The following is an 18,182-nucleotide window of genomic DNA, read 5'->3' on the forward strand; positions in this document are numbered from 1 at the left end:
ATCGTACTTTTTGTTGGCAATTCTTTGGACAGGGAACGAAAACAAAAACTGGCAATTAAAATAAGCAATACGTAAAATGTTTTAAACGAAAAACTGTTTCAACATTCTTTAAAGTAACTCTAACATTCTAGGGCTCTAAGCGTCATCTGTTTCCGGTAGTCAAAATGTGTCATAGCGGCTTCCTGTCTCTGGTTTCGGTTTTCGCTGCCATTCGTGATAATAAACCGTTTGTAAATCGTACTTTTTGTTGGCAATTTTTTGGACAGGGAACGAAAACTGGCAATTAAAATAAGCAATACGCAAAATGTTTCAAACGAAAAACTGTTTCAACATTCTTTAAAGTAACTCTAACATTCTAGGGCTCTAAGCGTCATCTGTTTCCGGTAGTCAAAATGTGTCATGGCGGCTTCCTGTCAATTGGATGTGAGCGTGGACGTGAGCGTAACATGGGAGCTTCGATGGTACATCTAAGCTTTCTTGGTTATCCCAAGCTGTTCCTTATCCTTCCGCGTAATATCTCTTTCTTGTACCCAATAGAATGCCGAATAGAGATCGTATAGAAGCTCAGAGGCTGCACCTGTCATTCACATAGACAGGTAAGGTAGCTGTTTGCGACCACTTTCAACTCATCTGGGGCGCACATATTTTTTTTTTTTGTTATTTATGCATGAATAGGCATCATTTTTCACGCCGCCTGAAGTCCTCGCTAAAAGTACGCTTTAAATGCTCTGCACGCCTTAAATTGACACCCATCTGTAACGTGTTTGAGCCGTTATTTATAGCCCATATCTTGCGGACTACGATTTTAACCTTATGCGCACTACCGCCCCTTTGTTCTGTTGCGCGCGCGATATCAGTGTTTTTAGATCCAGAAGGCTGCTTCCGCATGCAAAAAGAGACTCGCTGTGTTAGATTTTACACATGGAGAGCGAACGCTGTGACACGCTCTTTAAATTGGCCGACTGTTCCAAGCGCTGGCATCATTGCCGTCGCCGAAGTATATATACAGGCACACTATAATAGAGACATACGTATTTACAGTGCCAAATGAACAATTTTCGTCCCTTGGCGCTCTTCTGCTTGGCCTGACAGGCAGAGGTCACGCAGTGCGTTGCAGTGAAAGCGCATGAGCATACAGCGAAATCTACGCGAACGTTTTTAGAGACAAATGCTCGAAGATTTCTATCACCAGCTGCCACTTGAAAGTGCGTTTAGCTAGCAAGCCAGCACTAGTGTCTGCGCTTTCAAGCATACACTTGATAATACGAAGATAATGCGACAAAGTGTACACATATGAATGACAGATTCAATATTTCTTGACACTCGTAAATCCTCAAACCTGCCAGTTCTTGGTTAGTGCGTGAAAAAGTGGAATTTTGTGTTGTTTGAAAGCAGACATTGGTTCATCCAAACGTGGCTTTGCGTAGGCCGTCGCATTGTATGAATGAATTATCAAATGCTTGGGCATTGGAGCAATGATGCGATGTAGCTCCAAAAATGCACCTTTGTTCTCTTTTCACTTTGCCTCATGCTATTCTGTCTCAAGTTTAGCCAATGTCAAAGCAGCAATTTCGACTGGCACAGCAACGCTCATTTGAATGGCATCTGTCAATGTCGTAAGTTGTCATTGCACCTTTCAGCACATATGTTACATGGCCTTTGACATCTTCATCATCATCATCAGCCTGGTTACGCCCACTGCAGGACAAAGGCCTCTCCCATACTTCTCCAACAACCCCGGTCATGTACTAATTGTGGCCATGCCTTCCCTGCAAACTTCTTAATCTCATCCGCCCACCTAACTTTCTGCCGCCCCCTGCTACGCTTCCCTTCCCTTGGAATCCAGTCCGTAACCCTTGATGACCATCGGTTATCTTCCCTTTTCATTACATGTCCTGCCCATGCCCATTTCTTTTTCTTGATTTCAACTAAGATGTCATTAACTCGCATTTGTTCCCTCACCCAATCTGCTCTTTTCTTATCCCTTAACATTATACCCATCATTCTTCTTTCCATAGCTCGTTGCGTCGTCCTCAATTTAAGTAGAACCCTTTTCGTAAGCCTCCAGGTTTCTGCCCCCTACGTCAGTACTGGTAAGACACAGCTGTTATACACTTTTCTCTTGAGGGATAATGACAAACTGCTGTTCATGATCTGAGAATGTCTGCCAAACGCACCCCAGCCCATTCTTATTCTTCTGATTATTTCAGTCTCATGATCCGGATCCGCGATCACTACCTGCCCTAAGTAGATGTATTCCCTTACCACTTCCAGTACCTCGCAACCTATCGTAAACTGCTGTTCTCTACCGAGACTGTTAAACAGTTTTCTGCAGATTAATTTTTAGACCCACCCTTCTGCTTTGCCTCTCCATATCAGTGAGCATGCATTGCAATTGGTCCCCTGAGCTACTAAGCAAGGCAATATCATCAGCGAATCGCAAGTTACTAAAGTATTCTCCATTAACTCTTATCCCCGATTCTTCCCAATCCAGGTCTTTGTATACCTCCTGTAAGCACGCTGTGAATAGCATTGGAGCGATCATATCTCCCTGCCTGAATCCTTTCTTTACTGGGATTTTGTTGCTTTCTTTATGGAGGACCATGGTTGATGTGAAGCATTATATCTTTCAGTATTTTTACATACGGCTCGTGTACACCCTGATTCCGTTATGCCTCCATGACTGCTGAGGTTTCGATTGAATCAAACGCTTTCTCATAATCAGTGAAAGCTATATATAATGGTTGGTTATATTCCGCACATTTCTCTATCACCTGATTGATAGTGTGAATGTGGTCTATTGTTGAGTACCCTTTACGGAATCCTGCCTGGTCCTTTGGTTGACAGAAGTCTAAGGTGTTCCAGATTCTATTTGCGATTACCTTAGTAAATACTTTGTAGGCAACGGACAGTAAGCTTGTCGGTCTAGAATTTTTAAAGTCTTTGGCGTCCCATTTCTTATGGGTTAGGATTATGTTAGCGTTCCAAGATTCCGGTACGCTCGAGGTCATGAGGCGTTGCGTATACAGGGTGGCCAGTTTTTCTAGAACAATCTGCCCACCATCCTTCAACAAATCTGCTGTTACGTAATCCACCCCAGCTGCCTTCCCCCTTTGCATAGCTCCCAAGGCATTACTTCTTCCGGCGTTACTTGTGGGATTTCAAATTTCTCTAGACTATTCTCTCTTCCATTATTGTTGTGGGTGCCACTAGTACTGTATAAATCTCTATAGAACTCCTCTGCCACTTGAACTATCTCATCCATATTAGTAATGATATTACTGGCTTTGTCTCTTAACGCATACATCTGATTCTTGCCTGTTCCTAGTTTCTTCACTGCTTTTAGGCTTCCTCCATTCCTGAGAGCATGTTCAATCCTATCCATATTATACTTCCTTATGTCAGCTGTCTTACGCTTGTTGATTAACTTCGAAAGTTCTGCCAGTTCTATTCTAGCTGTAGGGTTAGAGGCTTTCATACATTGGCGTTTCTTGATCAGATCTTTCGTCTCCTGCGATAGCTTACTGGTATCCTGTCTAACGGAGTTACCACCAACTTCTATTGCACACTTTTTAATGATGCCCACAAGATTGTCGTTCATTGCTTCAACACTAAGGCCCTCTTCCTGAGTCAAAGCCGAATGCCTGTTCTGTAGCTTGATCCGGAATTCCTCGATTTTCCCTCTTATCGCTAACTCATTGATCGGCTTCTTATGTACCAGCTTCTTCCATTTCCTCCTCAAGTCTAGGCTAATTCGAGTTTTTACCATCCTATGGTCACTGCAGCGCACCTTGCCGAGCACGGCCACATCTTGTATGATGCCAGGGTTTGCGCAGAGTATAAAGTCTATTTCATTTCTAGTCTCATCATTCTGGCTTCTCCACGTGCACTTTCGGCTGTCCCGCTTGCAGAAGAAGGTATTAATTATCCGCATATTATTCTGTTCTGCAAAGTCTACTAGTAACTCTCCCCTGCTATTTTTAGTGTCTATGCCATATTCCCCCACTGACTTGTCTCCAGCCTGCTTCTTGCCTACCTTGGCATTGAAGTCGCCTATCAGTATAGTGTATTTTGTTTTGACTTTACCCATCGCCGATTCCATGTCTTCATAGAAGCTTTCGACTTCCTGGTCATCATGACTGGATGTAGGGGCGTAGACCTGTACGACCTTCAATTTGTACCTCTTATTAAGTGTCGCAACGAGACCTCCCACCCTCCCGTTTATGCTATAGAAGTCCTCTACGTTACCAGCTGTATTCTTATTAATCAGGAATCCGAAAACATCTTCAGTACGACCTAAATGTGTTTCACAGCTGTGATTGCCTCAGTGCGTATAGAAGCAACGGAGTGATGCCAAATACTTTTGCAGAATAACTGAAATGTGGGCAAGTTCATTCGGATTCATGATTATGGCAGATTTGAACGCAACACTGTGTAACACTACTACACAGACTGGCGTTTCGGGTAGTCGAGACAAGATTCTTATTAAAACCTCTTTGAGATTTGGCAAACTGTTAGCTAGGTGGGATAAAGTAATTGTGATTCAGAATAGTAGCCTCAACATTGAGCACAAGGCAAGAGGTGAGTTTTTTATTGTGATCATTTTCTACAAGCATGCACATTAGCCTTACAGTAGTACGAGCATCTTTGTAGCACATCTTTCCCTGTATAAAAAGGGTCATGTTGCTTACTGCTTAGTTGTTGTTATGCATTGTCCACTTCTATGGTGTTGATGCCCAGGATCTCTACTAAACGGAACCTCTTTGGTACAGTCTTGTGGCTGCTTGTGTTCTCCCTTAGCCAGAGACGTGAAGGGGGGTTCACGGTCACTGACCAAGTCTGATGTATAACCCGACGTTTTGGAACTGTATACGGGCTCCTTGTTCACTGAGTTGGACAGGAAATCGTCGTCACTTATGTAGCCAGCACGTGACGTAACAAACATGCGTAAATGGCAGGCATAGTCCCTGGTGTCTGGTTCATCGTAGCTGGCGTTGATTGAATGATTAGCGATTCTAGCAGCCGCCGGGATGACATGTTCTTTTCTTTGGCAACAACAGTGGCATTGTCCCAGTCAATCTTGTGACTATGTTCCTGCGCATGTTTGGCAAATAATAGTCGTGTGACTATTATTTCTTAGATCACATTTTCTTTTTTTTTTCCCGTTTGCATGCCTGATCAGACGAACTTTCGTCGAACCCTTGATTATGTAGCCAGAGGCAGTGGCACTGGTTGTGTCCTGTTTGAGATGAATGGTCCTTTTGTCCGTCTCTATCCACTATGACCTGGGCTTATCTCCTGGCTGCTGAAGTGTGCCTGCATTTTCCAGGTCAACTACTCGGACATTAATGTCTGGATACAAATTGGGTAGATCTTGCATGCCATGCCCAACATCAGAGTAAGTTTTCTGTTTCTGCCAGCACTTTTGCTCATGCACTTTCATTTTCCTCCGGTCCGGGAGTTGTGGAAAGAAGCTGTCTGCAGTAGCTAGAAGTGTAGTCCTAAGCCTTCGGCTCGTAAGCATTTGCACTAACGAGGAGCTATATTTCAGAAGGCTCAGTCTATAATCGTGTCTTGTAGGCATCACCTGACATCTCAAGGGAGTTCTTGGATAAGTTTACAGTGGCTTCTGTGAGATCACTGCGGTGTCGGTAGTGTGGACTGCATGCCATTTGTTGGAATTCTTATGAATTCTGCGAACAGCGAGCTGCGCCCTTTTCCAAGCTACAGTTTGTTGTGGTTCACGGCCACTACACTATTGCACGCCTTGTGAAAACAATGAGGCATTGAGTCACAACCACAGGTCCTGTCAAACTAGCCAGTACTAGCTCAGGATACCCTTACTAGTATTTTGTTATGATGAGCCACCGCACCCCTCCAATAGAAAATATGTCCATGGTGAACTTCTGTAACAGCTTTTCTCAGAATCCCAGTTGCAGGAGTGTCACCCTTCTCTTAGCCCTGTGGTGCTAGCATGCATGACATGACTTGAAGACATTTGCTGTTTGTATGTACTTATGATGCAGTACTTTGTCGTCTTGCTAGGCATTTATTGATTCCAAAGTGGCCTTCAAGTGAGAAGTGCTGGGTGGGTAAGCTCCTGTAGCTTCTTGGGCGCGATGGTTTTGTTGCCACAATATCAACATATATCAACATGCAACAATATCAACATCGTCCTTGTGAAGCCAGAATTCTTTCAGACTTTGCAACACCTTGGCCAGCTCTTTCAAGTGAAGATGCGAAGTTGGCAGCAGCATTAATCTAGTACTTGTTCTTTCTTCAGTTCTTGTAAAGAAGGTGGGGAGAGGCAGCATGCATAGCCTTCAATCCTGGTAGGCCCTTCTGGTGCCTGTTATTCTCCTTCACATGAGAACTTGACAGTGTATCAGCTGCGGGAAAGTTTTTGCCTAAGATGTACATTATGCCTCATAATGCATCAATCATGTGTGCATTTTATGATTTGGAAAACAGATTGTTGCCCCATTTATAGAATTTATCTCAAGCTTGCAAGAAAGAAAGCACTTCTTTCTATATCTAGGCATAGCCAGGCATTCTGTCTCTGCAAAATATCTTGAGGCGTATCTAGTAACATGTTGCCCATCGTCTTGCTTTTGGCTGAGCACTGCAACTAGACCACAGCACAAAGCATCAGCTGTGATTAGCAGCTGGTTTCTCATCTTGAGGAGCGCCAGCCAAGCACTGGATCTGAAGAAAGTATTTCTTTCCATTTTGAGAATTCTTGAACCTGTGTGGGTTCCAGATAAACCATGCTTTGAAAACAGCATGCTGGGCAATGGGTGTAGTGTTTGTCATGTTAGGAGCGAATAAACCTAGATAGGTGGTCATGCCCATTAGCAGCTGTAGTTCTGGAGGATGGTCTTGGCATGTCTGTGACAGCTTTGAGCTTGTTTTCGTTCATGATATGCCCCAAGTAGGATATTATTGTGATGCAAAACTTACATTTCTCTTTGTTGATGGCAGCTCTTGCACAGTGGGTGCCCTCAAATGTACTGCAGAGTTTGTTGTGTTGCTGTTTAGTTGAGCATCAACTGATAACCTCGACCATATGACAAGCAACACATGTAAGTTCTGGATGAATATCATTCATATACCATTGTATTTGATCTGGGGCACGCCAGATACCAAATCGCATGAGCAGTTAAAGTGAAACCAATGGAATGGTGCTGTAAAGGTGGTCAAGAACTTTCCGTCATTTCTCAGGGATTTGCCAAAACCCTGAATTTGGGCATCAATTTTTCATACACCAAGCTGTGACTCGTAGTATCTGAAGGGTATGCTCTACTGCAGGAATTGGATATGATGCTCATAGAACTTGCTTGTTCAGTTTTTGTATAATCCATAAAAGTGTAGAGTGCTCCTGATGGCTTCGTCACCACTACCATAAGCGTGCACCAAGGAGTTGGCTCTGTCATAGCTGTCGTAAAACCAATCTTAAACCTGGAGAAGTTTGGCTTTTGTCTTCTATAAAAGTAGCCATACAAAACAGTGAAATATTAGTCCAAAGGACGCAGGCTTGAGTTTCAACATTGTCATGCAAGCTGCGCAAAGTATTTGAGGATGCGGCTTTGAATCTCCTTAACCATTAACATTCTCAATCTGTAAGCGCTCGACTTCACCTTCACAATCACCTCTGTGACCTATTTAGCAAATTTATTTGGAAATAGCAGCATTCTGCCTGATGCACGAGATGGAACTTGATGTTGTGCTAGTCGCCTTACACAGTGACCACAGTAACTTGGAGATCACCACCTTCTTGAAATGTCACGAACCACATTGTTTTCAGGTTGATACAAGAAATCGTGTCTAATAATCATCTCTGACAAAAAGAAATAACTGATGCCCGTGGCAAGGTGCCATTCAAGTGGTTGAGTTCCTCCGGGAGGTAGGGGGTGATACGAGAGAACCCTCAAAAGCCGATTATGGCCTTAGCCAAGCAGCCCTAGGTGACATAGTAAAGCTTTTTGGGCACGATGTCATTAGGCACCACCCTATGTAATTTATTTGCTTCCACAACCCCTGCATGGCTCACGAGTTTCTGGTGGTAAATTTCTGAAGCCACATCAACCTCAATGTAGCATTCCTAGTTCCGAACACTTCAATCTGCATGCCACTATGTATGGCAGGTGTTACTGGGAAGGATACTGACGAACAGCTACACATAGATAAAAACTCTCTAAAGGCTGTTATTGCGAAAACACTGCCCAACATCAACACACGCTATATGATACAAGAATGTTGCTTCTATGAAAGATTAATTCAGTCAGTAATTGAAGATGAAGATGGTTTTGCTCAATAGCCTTGTAAAAAATGGTAAAAGAAAGCTAATAAATTTGGAACTCATGTGTCAAATCTTGTCTGGAAAAAAAATCATTATGTCTTCAAATATCTCACGCAGCCGCTAATCCTGTTCTACTTCATCACCTTCAGGTATGCTAGAGAAGTCTTTCTCGTCATTGGGCTCCAAAATGTAGTTGAGCAAAAGGAGTAGACCTAGGTGGCTGACAGGATGGCTCTTCTTTAAGTGTGGTGCATAGAAGAAAAAAGCATGCAAACATCTTCAACACTGTAATGAGCATTAACTGTTAGGGATGAAACATGAAAAACCCCAGGGAAAACATTTAGGTTTGGTGGAAATGTAGAAAATACACAGAGACTAAAGACAGTGAAGGAAAATGAAAAATGTTTGTGTAAGCTTCTTCAGCAGTGCGTTTGTTGCCTGTAGACAACACCAGGTAGAACTTGGAAAGCGACCTTCACCCTGAGTTGACGTCAATTCTGCGTGCAATTGGTGCATATTGACACAAAGATGTGGGGCTCCCGCACCGCAGAACGGCGCGCGCAAAGGTCGGCGCTATGAAACACGAAGTGCGTAAGCTGCACGCTCTTGTTCTGGCCCCCTATTAAAGAGAAGCGTATATTTTGCAAGACTCCGTCTCTAATCTGCGTTACATTTTTCTGGTGGAGGTGCGGGGTACGTGCTACCACTCCCAGATCGAACACCGTCTACAAACCCAGTACGAAGTCCGGTCAAGCTGACTACTGTGCAAGTACGGACAAGCTGCCAACTTCAAGGACTGCCGCCTGAGCATGAGCCTCTACGCAGTCAAGTAAGAAGGACGAATACATCGGTTCCATCTTCCTCGACCGCGCCGACCGAGGTCGTCCTCAACCAGCCACGAATCCCCACGTCCTTCCATGGGGACACCTTTGAGGATGTAGAGGACTGGCTCGATCACTTTGAGCGTGTTGCAGAATTCAACGGCTGGACTCCAGAGCACAAGCTACGGAACGGCTACTTTGCCCTCAAGGACTATGTGTGGACATGGTTTGAGAATCGTGAGGCGGGGCCCTATCGACATGGGACGAATTCTGACAACAGCTAATCGGCACATACGCCAGCTTCGATCACAAGGAGCGAGCTGAATCTGCAATTCAGGCGAGAGTACAGAGGCCGAATGAAAGCGTCGCAATGTTTTCGAAGATATATGCCGACTTTTCCGACGCGCGGATCTATCCATGCCGGAAGAAAAGAAGCTCAGGAACTTGATGCGCAGTGTCAAGCAAGAGTTATTCGGTGCCCTAATATGCAACCCACCAAAGACTGTTACAGAGTTTCTCGCGGAAGCCGTATCAATGGAAAAGGCACTGCAGCAGCGAACAAGGCAGAACCGCGACGTGTCGACCCTATCGCGTGACTCTCTCGCTATACCCCTGGACAATACCGACGCCTTGCGGGAGCTCATTAGGTTTATCGTTCGAGAGTAGCTTCAAAATCTTCAGGTGGCTCCAGCATCGGTACAGCGGCTCGATCTGGCTGAGGTCGTCCGGGAGGAAATCAGGCAGTCAGTCGAAATCCCAGAGTGAAGCGAGACACCACAGCACGAGGTACGGCAGCCACAACCTTGCATGTCGTATGCGGAAGCAACGTGGAGTTCGTATTTTTCGCGATGTGAGCGACGTCCCGGACTTTCATGGTGTGCACGCCGTTGAACAAGCAACTGGCGACTTCAGGCCTCGCCGCACGCCATTCATGGCTGAAACACGACCACCCCACAAGAGCGACGTATGGCGCACCGCAGACCGGAGGCCCTTGTGTTTTTATTGCGATGAAGCTGATCACCTCTACAGGGCGTGTCCTTACCGTCGAGCTGGGCTCCTTGGATTTTCACTGAATGCACCGTGCCCGTGCAATGGTGAACGCCCCCTGGAGTTTGAAGCATACCTCGCAGAGGCCAGGACCTTGTTTGCTCCACGATTCCTTAAACCCCGGTCACCGTCACCCGCCCAAAACCGGTCTTCCAGCCCCCTCTTCACATCGAGAGCAACGAGGCGTCGCTCACCCAGCCCTGTCTCCCAGGAAAACTGAGTCCAGCGACCTGCGCAGGTGAGGTTGCTGACGTTGCGAACGCTGAAGATCCTCCACTACGACGACCGCGATATGACGTAATTGAGATGCAGAGAAAGCAGTGTAGTTCCGTGTCAGTATCCTGCGACGTACGAGTTACCATAGATGACCACGAAGTCACGGCGTTAATCGACATGGGTGCAAACACGTCTGTCATGAGCCAGAATCTCGCGTGTATGCTGAACAAAGTTTCGACGCAATGGACCGGAACTCTGATTCGTACTGCAGGAGGGCATCTCATAACTCCAATGGGTCGGTGCACGGCATGAGTCAACATGCAGGGCTTCACGTATATCGGCGACTTCGTCATTCTTCCTGAATGTTCAAAGGACCTTATACTCCGCATGGATTTCCTTGAGGCGAACAGTGCCATCATCGACCTGCAAGAGTCTAGAGTCAGCTTCACGACTACGCAAGCCATGGCGAACAGTAATGACAACGACCGTGACATCGTGCTTTGCGTAACAGACGATCACATCACGTTGCCACCCAAGAGTAGCGTGCTTACCCTTGTCCGATGCGACATGGAGGACGCCGCCGAAGGAATTGCTGAGGCAAACATGCCCCTGCTTCTTGAGCGCCACATTTGTATAGCCAGAGGGCTTCTTCGGGTGCGAAACAAATGTTCAGTCATTTTGCTAACAAACTTTAGCAACAAGTATCGGCATGTACCGCGACGAACGAAATGGCTGAACTGAGCTCATTTCCTCGCGAAATCACTAACGTTACTGACATTGCCACATTGGAAACCGCATCGTCTCAGCAATCTGGGTTACCCAGCCTAAAAGAACGGATTCACTTTAACGCCGCTCTGCCAGACCATCAGAAAGACCGTCTACTGAGTCTTGTGAATGAATTTGTGGACTGTTTTTCAACGTCATCCAAAGTGCGGCGCACGTCCATCACAAAGCACCACATTATTACGAACGAGTCTGCACGTCCTGTCTGTCAGCATCCTTACAGAGGGTCTCCAGTGGAAAGGGAAGCGATCAAGCATCAGGTGAAAGAGATGCTCCAAGACGACGTGATCCAGCCATCCACCAGCCCGTGGGCCTCCCCTGCAGTGTTAGTCAGAAAGAAAGACAACACACTACGCTTCTGTGTAGATTACAGAAAGTTGAACCGTGTCACCAAGCGTGATGTTTATTCATTGCCACACATCGACGACGCAATGGATCGTCTACAACATGCCAAGTTTTTTTCTTTGTTGGATCTTAAATCAGGATATTGGCAAATCGAAGTTGATGAACAGGATCGTGAAAAAACAGCATTTGTGACACCTGATGGGCTTTATGAGTTCAGAGTTCTCCCCTTCGGTCTCTGTTCCTCACCTGCCACCTTTAATACCACCAGCATACCGTGCTTGCTGAACTCAAATGGCAAACCTGCCTCGTATACTTGGACGATGTCGTCGTGTTCTCGAGCACGTTTGACGAACGACTCGAGAGTGTCCTCACTGCGATCCATACTGCCGGCCTCACCATCAAGCCTGAGAAATGGTACTTCAGGTTCCAAGAGCTCAAATTTTTTCGCCATGTCGTTGGTCCTCAAGGCGTCCGATCAGACCCCGACAAGTTAGCTGCCGTCGCTGAGTTTTCACCACCCACAGACAAGAAGGCTGTCCAACGCTTCCTTAGTTTGTGCGCATATTATGGGCGCTTCGTCAAGGGCTTCTCAAGAATTGCTGAGCCTCTGACAGGGCTTACATGCGACGATGCGCCTTTCATTTAGGCGGATGAGCAGCAGCAGTCTTTCAATGAATTGCGCGTTTGCAAGAGGCCCCGATACTTGCTCATTTCGACGAAGACGCTGACACTGAAATCCATACTGATGCCACCAATGTGAGTCTCGGCGCTTGTGCAGTGGCAAGCTGGTGCAGAACGCACCGTTGCTTATGCAAGCCGCAGTCTCACCAAGGCTGAGAAAAACTACTCAACTACTGAAAAGGAATGCTTAGCGGTTGTGTGGGCAATTGGGAAATTCTGACCCTACTTGTACGGTAAACCCTTTAACACTGTCAGCGATCAACCACGCCCTGTGCTGGCTTGCCAACCTCAATAAATCCTTCAGGCAGACTAGCCCATTGGAGCCTGCGCTTACAAGAGTATGATATTACAGTTGTCTACTGATCTGGCAGGAAGCACAGTGACGCTGACTGTTTGTCACGTGCACCACTCTCTACGACCTCATCGGACCCTGACCATGACTTGCCATTTGTCGGCGTTATCGACGCCATAAAGATGGCTGAGCACCAGCGCGCTGACGCTGAGCTGCTGCCGCGGATCGAACACCTCCAAGGAGTTGAAGGTGTTTTACCCCGCTCGCTCGTGCGCGGCTTATCATCATACTACTTGTACAACAACGTCCTTTACAGGAAAAACTGCGGAAGCGGCCCCAATACGTACCTCCTTGTCGTACCATCGGCACTACGCCACGACATTTTGCAAGCCTGCCATGATGAGCCATGTGCGGGACACCTGGGATTCGCCAAGACTTTAGGCAAGGATACGACAGAAGTATTACTGGCCCCGGCTTTATTCCTCTGTGCAACTGTACATGAAGACCTGCCGCGACTGTCAGCACCGCAAAAAAGCACCAGTTAAACCGACTGGCTTTCTCCATCCTGTGGACCTTCCTCAAGCACCGTTCCAACAAATAGAATGGATCTACTTGGACCGTTCCCAGTGACCTCTTCGCGCAACAGATGGATAGTCGTCGCTACCGACTACTTAACCCGGTACGCCGAAACTGAAGCTATTCCGCAAGCAAATTCATATGAAGTGGCCAAGTTCTTTGTACGCCACATCGTCCTGTGACATGGTGCACCGTCTGTTCTCACCACTGACCGCGGTACAGCATTTACAGTGGAACTTATGCAGGATGTTCTCCAGCTGACGCATAGCTCTCACCACAAGAGCACTGCATATCACCCTCAAACCAATGGATTAACGGAGCGTCTGAACAGAACGCTGGCTGATTTGTTCTCCGTGTATGTCGACGTAGAGCACAAGACGTGGGACGCGATCTTACCCTATGTGACTTTCGTGTATAACACTGCCGTACAGGAGACTACACAGTTTACGCCATTCAAACTTGTATACGGGCGCCACGTCAGGTCAACACTTGACGCCATGCTACCACTGGCTGATAATAGCCCTGACACCCTTCGATACAACTAGGGTCGACGCGACATCCATTACAATACCGGCGGCTGCGTGTGGGTCTGGATGCCTGTCCGCCGCCGTGGACTCTCAAAAAAGTTGATCCGCCGGTATTTTGGTCCTTACAAGGTTACACGCCGCCTCTGTGACATGACCTACGAAGTGGTCCCCTACAGTTCTGACCCCAGTTCACTCTGTCGTCGTCCTCCCGCTGAAGTTGTTCACGTAGTGCGCATGAAACCATACTATGCGCATACGTGAATGCCGAGATGCACCTGAGGAGCTCCATTTCTTATGTCACTGAAATAACTTTTTGACGTGACCGAGACGGTCGCTTTTCTCATGGGAGGCAATTGACACAAAGATGTGGGGCTCCTGCACCGCAGGACCGCGCGCGGAAAGGTCGGTGCCACTAAAGACGATGAAGTGCGTAAGCTGCACGCTCTTGTTCTGGCCTGCCATTAAAGAGAAGCGTATATTCTGCAAGACTCCGTCTCCAATCTACGTTACCATATAGTCCTTGTCGGGTGTACAATTAAACTTTATATTGCATGTTTTACATATTACTCATCTGATGTCTTAGCAGCATAGGTTTTTCCTCTGCCTTTCTTGTAAAAAAATGTTTGGGAAGTGCGCAAGTGCATCTACTTTGATTTTTTTTGTGCATGGCACATGTGCTGTTGGCTTGGAACTGATTCACAATATTAACAGCCGTAGCGTTCAGGGCCCCATGTCGCTGAAAATCCAGCAGTGGTGTTGGCGACCTTTTTCATGAGAAAATTAATCCCAAACCATGCATCCCGATTCATGCAGGCCCTCCACGTGGCATATAGGCGTTACTGAACGAATTAAAATTCTCAAAGTAGAATGTGTGAAAAATTCATAAAGTATGACTTGCACACAACCTCGAGACATGATAGCGTTGGATTGTAATTTGAATATGCGAGAAAACATAATTCTGTTGTGCAGAAACTCGAACACAAACCCCTTTTCCAGCTGCCATTTCGGGTCTGTCTTAGGAGTGGCACACCCCAGAAAGCTCGCCTTCGTGCATAGCGTTTGCCACCAGCATTTCCAGGAAAACATTACAGAATCATAAGTTGCAGCTGCGCGGAAGCGTGAGAAGCAGCCAGGGATCTTTTAATGCTAACGTGTTCCACTCTTAAAGGCGCAGCTTAAGTGTCCTCCAACCTTTTTTTTTTTTTTGCTGTTTGGGGACTGCCTTCTTGAAGGTGTTGCTTCGTTTCCTTTCTGCTGTAGGGCGAATGTAATATCTGCTTTGAACAACAGCAAAGCCACATTTTGATTGCACTTGATGCTGGCTGCACTAGTGCAGCATCTCTCCTGAACACTATCCAACAGTTCACTATGATGTTATCACTGAAATAGAATACACAAGACACCTTCGTGTACCACTTCATCTACCTCGAAGTAATATGCCATAGCTCTATGATCATATCCTTAACATCCACAACTTTCTTGGATTCATTTCAGATAGCTGGAATGTACAGACTAAAAAAGCTCGGAAGCGCTTGCGCTCTTTGGAGAATTTTGTATGAGCATTTTCAGGCTGTTCTGGTGACACTAAAAAATACTGGCTCTCCTGTAATCGAGAGTGGATGTAAGCACGAAATGGCTGCCAACAAAGCAGATTGATTGTAGATGATACTAGCCACAATCTTAAAATGGGTGTAGCATACATTCCCAACGGCACACCCCACCCCACCACGCAACTGTACACTGGTCCATATGGAAGCAAGTTTCCTGTCAAAGACAGAACCCCATTGCAAGTCTCGTCTCGGTCCACCAGATGCGCCGTGGACCTCGCGGACTGCTGGCATTGAAAAGAGCACAAGCAACTGTGTCTCAGTGCCAAAAAATGACAATCAAGTGTACAGTGCCTTGTATCTGCCTCTGAACGTCGCTATTAGAAGTGACCAATAAAACTTCAGCGTACTAGAAGTTACAGCTTGAGTGATATTGTGAGCAAATATTTAGAACTCAGAAGCAATATTTTTTGTAACATGTTTGGGAAGTAACTAGCATATGTATTGCAGTCTTGACTGTTTGCCCGGATGAGCTGGTTTGAGTGACAGGATAATGACTCTGGCTTTTGGTTCATTGAAGGTGGCTGACAACAGGAGCTAAAAGCATTTCATGCTTAAAATGTCTGCAGCAGCGGCACTGTTCGGTTAGTCAAGGACCTCATTTCATGGCCCTCATTCTGACACCTTCGAACACTGTTTCTGCCTTTGTAATGCTTCCTAGAATTTATCCTTCAAATTCTTATGTGAAAGAACCATGCATCAATTTTGGCGTATTTCTCAAACTGTACGAGCAGAATTGCTGCTGATTTCATAAATACAACCTATAAATCAATACAGCAGAATTGTTAGTTGAAATATGTAATCCAAACCAAGGAGCCATTCTCAAGACGATGTTCCCGCTGGCACTGATGCGTGGCATTCCTGGCGTTGGTGAAACCTTTATTCTACATGATAAAGCATGAAACATTCACATGTGCTCTTCTTTCCTTCTTTTTTGAGCTTTGCTGTTTCAAGGAGCTTTGCCCTTTGAGTGGCAGCAGCCTGATTGACATAGCTTCTGACTCACATATTTAACATTTTTGCACAGATTGGTCAAGGAGTAGCCAGATTTTGAGAAGTACATCTTTAGCAGAGTCTATAGGTGCTGGCTTTTGGTGTGGAGAGACAAGCAGCTTCATAGCTTCCCTCCTGTCTCTTGTCATTGTGTCAGCAAACTGAAATGAAAACTCTCGAAACAGTATATTTGCTAATGAGGAATCTTTGCAAGGCACATTGTGAAGCGCATGCCGATGAATTGCTTCAACCTTTTACATTAAACAAATTATGCCATGTGCTGTCGAGAGGCAAATAAAGCTGTTCGCTTTAAAAATTAACAATAATATCCGCAGTTTGTGAAGTGATTGAGATATTGTTACCCAGTACCTTCAACAAAGATGTTATGGGAAACAGTGCAAGGAACTAGCACACTTACACTAATTGCAGGTATTTGGCGGAGTTGTATGGGAGACAAGATAGCCAACCAATTTTCCTCTAATGCATGTGAGCTTTGTCATCCTCATGGTGTAATGTAATCATTTCAGGTAGCGGATAAAGAATGTGTGGCAACATGAAATGGCCTTTGACGACACAGGCGAGTAGTGGATGCCACACTTCAGTTCTAATTAAAGTTACATCAGCACAGAGCATGTATGCTACGACCAAGTTGGGTCCATACTTTAGATTACTGTGTAGTGTCACTCTCTTCTGCATTGCAGAAGATGGAAGCCAGTGTTTCTTTGCTGTTGCCATTTCAATTTAGTATATTTTCATGTTTTCATGTTCTGCAAAATACAGCCAGAGGTTGCACGGTCTTGAAATGAAGACTACTTTTTGTGTTTTCAAGATAAAGTTTTAGCTATAATAAACGGAATTTCCAAAAAACAAATTTTATGTTTGGCCTGCCTTCTTTTGGGTGATCAGACATGGGAGCCATTGAGGCATCATGGCTCATACGTGCTCCATTTATGCTTGAGAGGTGTGTGCACAATGCTCCTTGCATGTTGAAAAAAAAAATGGAGACCACCCATAATTGGTGTTGGTTTGCTTTCTTAGCCACAAGTGTTATCTGAAAATATAGCTGGTTTTTGTTACTCTTTCTGGCGGTGCGTTTTAGATGCATAAAAATTATGATGGATGTGCATGTTCAGTGTGATTGCAGGAACGAGAAACTTTACTACAAGATCCTTTGCAAGAGATGCAAGTGCTTGCCCATTTCATGAAAAAAAAAGGCTTTGTTTTCATTGTATACAGTAAGCTAAGGGTCAGGCGGACTTGATCACAAAAGCAAAGAGAGAAATTGGTTGACAGAGAAATGCACAGCCTGCTGACCACATCGTAACTGTCTAGCGCATAGACAACACCTGCACGTTGGCCAACAGCATGGGAAAGGAGAAGGGATGGAAAGATGAAAGAGATTGCCATGAAGCACATGTGGTGAAAAGGAGAATGAAGCAAGAATTGGTAGCATTCAGAAAAAGCTAGATATTCTTGAGAAAACTGAAACATTGGACAAATAATAGCAACCTTTATCAAGTCTTACCGCCGTATTCAGCAATACATCTTGAAGCTCATGCTTGACTTGATATAAATGACGTATGGTGTGAATGTGCCCAAGATGCTCATTGCATTGCTTATGGTGTGTTCACGACAGGCGTCATTTAAATCGAGTCAAGCATGGGCTTCAAGTTAAGATGCATTTCTGAATACGGGGGTTAGTGTTATGGCATGGTGAGGCTCTCTGGAATGAAGACTTCATGAACTAGAGAATAGATGTGCCCGTGAGAACCTACTTTTACGTATTATCGCAGACATCTGAATCACAGGAGCAGTCTGAAGCATGTGGTAGGTTTGTGAAGAATTTCCGAGAAACCTGCATGGGTTTTCTCTGTAACAGTTTGCTACAATCGGGTGTATGACTCATTTTACATTTCCTGATCACCTTGCATATTTCCGCACAATGCTTTCGTCATTACTGTTCAGATTCATTACTGTTCAGTGGTTCTTGTTTAA

General features: G+C 45.4%; 1 long non-coding RNA gene across 1 annotated transcript; it reads left to right on the forward strand.

Annotated features, from left to right (window-relative positions):
- The first annotated feature begins 288 nt into the window (after positions 1–288).
- Positions 289–17,058, forward strand: LOC140219004 (uncharacterized). Its single transcript, XR_011895272.1, has 3 exons — positions 289–461; positions 538–596; positions 16,715–17,058. It is a non-coding gene; the product is annotated as an uncharacterized lncRNA (long non-coding RNA).
- Positions 17,059–18,182: the final 1,124 nt, after the last annotated feature.

Source organism: Dermacentor andersoni, chromosome 6 (assembly GCF_023375885.2).
Source record: "Dermacentor andersoni chromosome 6, qqDerAnde1_hic_scaffold, whole genome shotgun sequence".
Classification (NCBI taxonomy): Eukaryota; Metazoa; Arthropoda; class Arachnida; order Ixodida; family Ixodidae; genus Dermacentor; species Dermacentor andersoni.